This window comes from Capsicum annuum, chromosome 5, assembly GCF_002878395.1.
Source record: "Capsicum annuum cultivar UCD-10X-F1 chromosome 5, UCD10Xv1.1, whole genome shotgun sequence".
In the NCBI taxonomy this organism is placed as follows: Eukaryota; Viridiplantae; Streptophyta; class Magnoliopsida; order Solanales; family Solanaceae; genus Capsicum; species Capsicum annuum.
In genome coordinates, this window is record NC_061115.1 from 42,777,470 (window position 1) to 42,784,916 (window position 7,447).

The 7,447-nt window shown below is 35.3% G+C and overlaps 1 non-coding gene across 1 annotated transcript; it reads left to right on the plus strand.

Annotated features, from left to right (window-relative positions):
* The first annotated feature begins 4,100 nt into the window (after nucleotides 1–4,100).
* On the plus strand, nucleotides 4,101–4,210 carry LOC124899084. Its single transcript, XR_007056222.1, has one exon. It is a non-coding gene; the product is annotated as a small nucleolar RNA R71 (small nucleolar RNA).
* The last annotated feature ends 3,237 nt before the right edge of the window (nucleotides 4,211–7,447 follow it).

The following is a 7,447-nucleotide window of genomic DNA, read 5'->3' on the forward strand; positions in this document are numbered from 1 at the left end:
TCTACAAAATCTGCTTTATCTCCCTATTAGATACCTCTACTTGACCACTTGTTTGTGGATGGTACGCAGTGGCCACCTTGTGCCTAACACCATATTTATCTAAGAGATTTTTAAACCAAGTGTGAATAAAGTGCATACCTCCATCACTGATTATAGCTCCAGGTGTGCAAAATTGGGAGAATATGTGCTTCTTCACAAATTTCAATACCACTCATACATCATTAGTGGGAAAAGTTGTAGCTGCCACCCACTTAGATACGTAATCAACTACTACAAGGATATACAAGTTGTTATGGGATGGTGGGAATGTCCCATAAAATCTATCCCCCAAACAACAAATACCTCAACTTCAAGAATGTTGTTTAGAGACATTTCATGATGCCTTGAAATTGTACCTAACCACTGGCACATATCACAACCCTTCACAAAAGCCACCGCATCTCTGAATAGTGTTGGCCAAAAAAATCCTTATTGTAACACCTTTTTAGCTGTTCACTCACCCCCATGATAGCCACCATAGGGAGATGAATTGCCTTTTTTTGCAATACTTGTTGAGATTCTTTTTCAGATACACATCTATGCATAATCCAATCAGGACCCTGTTTGAATAGAAAGGGCTCATCCCATACGTATGCACACAAATTATGTAACAACTTCTTTCTCTGTTGAATGGTGGCTTCTGAAGAGTACACCCCGCACACTAATAAATTAGAATATCTACATACCAAGGAACTTTGCACACATCTAAAGACAATAATTTCTCATCTGGAAACTTTTCCCGAATGTATATTATATCATCAATAATATGGTCATGAATCTCTAGTCTGGACAAATAGTTTGCAACTTGATTCTTTGCTCTTTTTTTTATCATGCACCTCTAGGTTAAATTCTTGAAGTAATAGAATCCACTCGATCAACCATGGCTTTGTATATTTTTTTATTAAACAAGTACCTGATGGAAGCATGGTCTGTGTGCACGATTACCTTGGTGCCTACCAAGTATGATCTAAATTTGTCGAGTGCATAAAATAGTGCTAACATCTCTTTTTCTATGACTATAATTTATCTGGGCATCATTTAAGACCTTACTTGCATAGTAAATAGAATGAAATACATTGTCTTTACTTTACCCCGAAATTGCTCCCACAGCCACATACTTGCGTCGCACATTAGCTCAAATGGCAACACCCAATTTGGAGAAATCAAGATGGGTGCTTCTGCCAGTTTCTTCTTCAAATTCTTAAAAGCTTCTTGACAAGCAGTCCTATTATCAAATTTAGCCTTTTTTCTGTCAGTTTGCACATAGGACTTGCAATTTTTGAAAAGTCTTGGATAAACCTCCTGTAAAATCCTGCATGCCCTAGAAAACTCCTCACTCCCTTTACTATTACCGGATATGGTAGCTTTTCAATAACTTAAAATTTAGATCTATCTATTTTAAGTCCTTTAAATGACTCCTTATGTCCAAGGACTATTCCTTTCTTGACTAAAAAATGACATTTTTCCTAATTCAACACAAGATTTGTCTCTTCATAACAGCTAGGACTTGATCTAGATTCTACAAGCATGCATCAAAAGAATTACCATAAATATAGACGTCATCCATGAATACCTCAACAAATTCTTCAGCCATGTCATAGAAAATTGCCATCATGTATCTCCGAAACATTGCAAGTGCTTTGCAGAGGCCAAAAGGTATGCTTCTGAACGCATATGTGCCATATGGACATGTAAAGGTGGTCTTTTTTGATCTTGTGGTGCTATTAACATCTCATTATACCCTGATTATCTATCCAAAAAGCAATAGTACACCTGTTTTGCCAATCAGTCCAATATTTAATCAATGAAGGGGATAGGATAGTGACCCTTTCTTTTGTCTTTATTTAGCATTGGGTAGTCAATATAAATTCTCCATCTAGTCATAATACGAGTAAGAATAAGATCATTAGCTTCATTGGTAACCATAGTTATCCCACCTTTCTTTGGGATGCAGTGTACTGGGCTTACCAACTTTTTGTCGAAATAAGGTAAACAATCCCACTATAAAGCCACTTGATGACTTCTTTTCATACCACTTCCGTTATTACCGGATTCAATATTTGTTGTTGTTGAACCCTTGGTTTGTAACCTTCTTCCATGTATATGTTGTGTATGCAAGAAACTGGATTTATCTCGGTAATATCAAATATTTGCTACCCAATTGCCTTATTTCTTCTTTTCAAAACTGTCATAGCCTCTCTTACTTGTACATCAGATAAACCCTACAAAAAAAATAACAGCCAAGGTATCATTGTCACCAAGTTAAACATATTTCAAGCGAGGATGAAGAACCTCAAACTCTAATTTTGGAGCTTCATCAATTAAAGATTTAGATGACGGGCCAATTGGCCTATTCAATAGCTCAAAAGGTAGCTTTCTCATTTCAACAATTGCTAAATTCATGACTTGAACCAATGCAAATGCCTTTTATATCTCCATAAGTATCATGACCCACCAAAGCTCATTCTAACAGATTAGATAGCAATAATAACCTAAGATCAGATTCATGTTCTATAATGAATATAACAGACAACTCCTCATATATAGCTGGCAGTTTTAGTGCCTTATATGTATCATAAACCTCTACTTTATCATACACTCTCATAGTGATCTTCTCTGCTGCTACATCAATAAGTGACTGCCCTGTTGCTAGAAATAGGCATCCCAAAATAAATAGAATAACTGAATCATCTTTAAAATCAAGAATAACAAAATCAACTGGGAAAAATCAGTGATCCCATTTAAACTAAGACATATTCAATAATTCATTCGGACTAACAAGGGGCCTATTAGCCAACTGCCAAACAATGGTAGTGGTTTAGGACTCCCAAAACCCATCTTTTAGAACCAAGATATAGGAATGAGATTGATCCCAAGTCATATAATCCACGGGCACTAATGGCCTACTCAATCGTGTTATGTAAAGTAAAACTACCTAGATCCTTTAGCTTTATGGGCAGTTTGTTTTAGATCTTGGACGTGCACTTCTTAGTAAGTGCAACTATTACAAACTCTGTCAATTGGTTCTTGTTTGCCACTATGTCCTTCAGGTATTTTGCATATTTTGGAACACTCTATAGAATATTAACAAGCAAAATATTTGCATGAACCTACTTTAGAAGATCCAAAACCTTCTTGTAACTAGTCATTACCTGCAGTTTTTTTGACCCTTTTCTCCTTATTGGCTTAGGATAATCATTAGTGGCCAAGGGACTAACCTGCTCAGGTATCCCCTCCTTTAACTACAACTCATTCCTCATTTTGACTGCACTAACTTATTTTAGATTTGCCTCTGTATCGCAATATAAGCCTCCCTAAGGTCTAGTGTTTTTTGCTTCTACAACCTGACTGAGTTGCAACTCTAAATTCCTAGTAATCAATTGGTTAACCTTTATATCTACCTGTTGACTTTTTATATTCACTGCCATCTATGCTTGAGAAGCTAGAAGTTGCTTTAACATCTCCTCTATATTGCTCGTTTGATTAATGGTTGGATTATTTTAAACCTGCTGGTGCTGTTAATTCTGTGGCATTGACCCGTTAAACTGATTATTATTCTATGCTTGATTAGACCCTATGAGAAATTGGGATGATTCCTCCAGTTGGGATTATAGGTGTTACCAAAATTTTGTTGTCCTAGACTATTCGCATTCGTCATCTAATTAAAAGAATATTGATTAACCACACAAGAATCTACTGCATGCTCACTACTTCCATAAACCTCACACTAAGAATTTACCTATTGGACTACATTAGTTGTAGCTGCTGCTTGCAAAACTCCCAACTTCATGCTGTTAAACTGATTAAGCATCTGATTTTGCATTGCTGCAAGCTGAGTTGATAAAGTAGTGAACTGATGTACCTCTAATACTCTTACAACCTTCTTAGGAGCACTCCTCAAGTCAGTATGTCATTTAGGGTTCCTCTGTGAAATTCAATTTAGCAGTATGTATAATTCATCATATGTCTTCTCAAGAGCTTGACCACCTGCTGCTGAATCTAAGAGAATCTTGTTATTTGGCTCTAACCCCTCAATGAAAGTATGAACAAAAACATCATTAGACTGATGATTGTTAGGGAAATTTCAGAGCATACTTATAAATCTCTCCCAAGCTTGGTAGATATTCTCTTCTTTTTTCTGTCTAAAACTCAAAATTTTGCTTCTCAAACTGCAGTCTTCCCTGATGGAAAAAATCGAATAAGGAACTTTTAAGCTAGATCTTCCCATGAAGTAATGGAGAGTGGTGATTCATTATGTAACCACTTCTTTGCTTCCTTAATTAAAGCAAAAGGGAAGATAGTCAGTCTGAACATAAGTATCTCTTATTTCCAAATAGGCCTGAATGTGTTGCTGTGGGTCTTTATGTAAAAATCCAGCAAATTGCCCAGCTGAATTTAGCAACTACACCATATTTTGTTTAAATTCAAATTGACATCGTGGCTCGAGTTTGTGAATACTGTTAGTCCCATGGTTCATGAGTAGGATTACCACCTCACGAATAGGTCAAGCAGCTGCTTTAGCAGAGCAGCTGGAATAATCAGAGCAGGAACATTTACGACATTTGGATCTACTGGATCATTTCTTTGTTCAGCAATTTAAACCCGTTGAATTGGATAATGATCTCTTTGCCTCTGTTAAAATACCAATTCTAGTTCTGGAAAAGGCTCTACCAACTCTCTATCTCTCACCAGTCCTGTATTTAGTTAAACCTGCAAAAAGTTAGCTAAGATCAAGTCGGTAACACTTAAACTTACTATGAAAAAACAAAAATTTAATAAATTACTAATTGTACTAGACCTCGACAACAATGCCAAAAAATTATTACATTCAAACGCATACGCAAGTATATATGATTATACAGGTGATATAGTGACTTAGACAGTCGAATATCATACCCACAAGGACTATGCAACTAGTAATTCAACCAACTTTAGTGTTAGATAACGAGGTATTAAGTGTTGTCAAGTATCAAGATAATTTTGAAATTTTGAATAAAAATGTAATTAATAAGAAATAATAATTTGCAATAATAGCAAAGCAAGCAACATTGTAAATAGTAATAATGAGAATTCTAGGGTTGAGGCACTTCTAACAATCTTACAGTTCTCTGTCCTTATCACAGTCTAGTTGGTTATCAAGTTATTGATTCATAGGGTTTATAACACGATCATAGTCTCCCAACCTTTAATCTTTTACCTATATGAACCATGCAACTACATCATTGAGTGTGATACAATAATTTATGAAGATATTTATGGTTATTTTCCTGTATTTGAACCAAACAAGGCTTCTAGGTATATCCCCATTCTAGATGCTAATTCAAATCCACTATTTTATAAAAGGATGAGAACCTTATTCCTTAATCTATTTGTTCTATCCCATGATTCTCCTTATGAATTCACATAGAAATATAGATTTATTCTAATGGTGTCCACTCATCAAAATAGTAAGCTCAAAAAATTAAGAACAACCCATATGATAATCCAATAAGAAACTATGATAAAGAATATCAAAGAGTAATTATGTTCTTGGCCTCAACCCCAAAACAACGGTGTTTAGCCACTCATGTCTGAATTCAACAACAAAAATAAGTAATTAATCATACCCAAAATTAATATCAAAGTGAAGAAGTTCAAAAGAAATTCTAAGAACCCTAAAAGAAAGATTTTGCTATTTTTCACCGCTGCTGTGCTTTCCAAAGTGTTTTCAATTGTAATAAATTGTTCCTTTTATAGCTGGGTCAAAAAATCCTAATTTTTCCATGCACCGTGATACAAGATGATGCTAACCGTATACTTACCGCAAAGCGGTGTAATCAGGGTGAGATTCTATTTGATGACCATTGCAAATCAGCTCCTCACCGCGATGCGGTAGTTTTACATTGACATTCTGGAATTCAACAAATGCCATTTTGGAACTTACCACGATGTGGTAACATTTTCTTTGAGATTTATTCATTTTTATTCCTTCCCCGCCATGTTCCAACACCATAATTGGTCCTTTCAACAATCCATCTTATTTATGCATCAAATCACATCCAAATCCATCACAATTTAGTCCTATATACACTAATTATGTCAATTAGATAAGGAATGAAATTAAAGCTTAATTAATTTCAGAATAACACATTTTAGCTCTCAAAACAAGTCCAAACATGGGTGAATATTGGTGAGTGGACATATAAATACACCTAAGATCATAAGAAGTCATGATTTCCTAGATAAATAAGAGTGTCTCACAAAGGTTTCCTCTTGGGACAAATAGGATATCAGGTACTATTTTTGATTTTAGTATTAGTTGGGATTGTCTTAATGATCTTACTATTGCTCTGGAGTTCGAGGCATCTATTGATGCTAACACTGATATATTGAAGACTCCTTTACTTGCGGTGTATTGTTTACTTAGTTTAGGACCCCTCTCCTTGTGACTAAATTGGTGGTTAGGTATTTTGGTTTTGGTGCCAAGGTTAAGTTGGAACTCTTTTCTTCTTATTATTATACCTTGGTAGGTGACTCTGTGATTGCCAAAAGAGTCTATAGGGGTGTGCGGTATCTACTAGTAATAAAAGTGTGTTGGTGGAAATTGTTTGACTCAAATATAGTAGATTCCGATGTCATTCAAGGAATGGATTAGTTTTACTCATGCTTTTCATTATTATAATATTGGACCCATTAGACTTCCTAGTAATTAGATTATGGAATGATATAATGGTTTTATTTTGTTCATTACTATTAAGGGAAAAGTTATTTTCTATCTTAGAGCTCAGAAAATGGTCTCTAAAGGGGTATCTTTATTACTTAGTCTAGATTAAAGATCCTAACTAGGAAGGTCCTTTTTTGGTTTGATTTTGGTGATGAATTAATCTTTTAAGGTCTTTCTTGACGAAACTCATGGTGTCTTTCTATTAGGGAGTTTGGTTTGGGATTGATCTTGTTTTGGACATTTGTCCAATTTCTATTTATTCTTTAAAGAATGGTTCCGGTAGAGTTATAGAAGCTTAAGGAGGTACTAAGGGATCTCTTAGATAAAGATTTTATCTTTCTTAATGTTTCTCTGTAGGATGTTTTCATTCTTACTTACATAAGGGGAAAGGTTTTCCCTTGGAATGGATAGGTTGTCGGTGATTACTAAGGAATTGGGAGTTTTCTCCTTGTGGGGTGGACCTTATAGGTATATTCAATTTGATATGAGGTCACTTTAACAGTCGTACATAGTGGTTGGTAGATCCTAAGCTTGAATTTAGATGTCTGATTTTGGTAAAGAGAGTATTTTAGCTCGGGATAGCAATGCAAAAATTGTAGAGGAAAATTGGTAGGTTGTATGGGGTTGATGCCTTCAAGAATACAATAGGGGAAAAGTTATGCCATATAGACCGAGAGTTTAGGTTGAACTTTGATATTGTGGGCG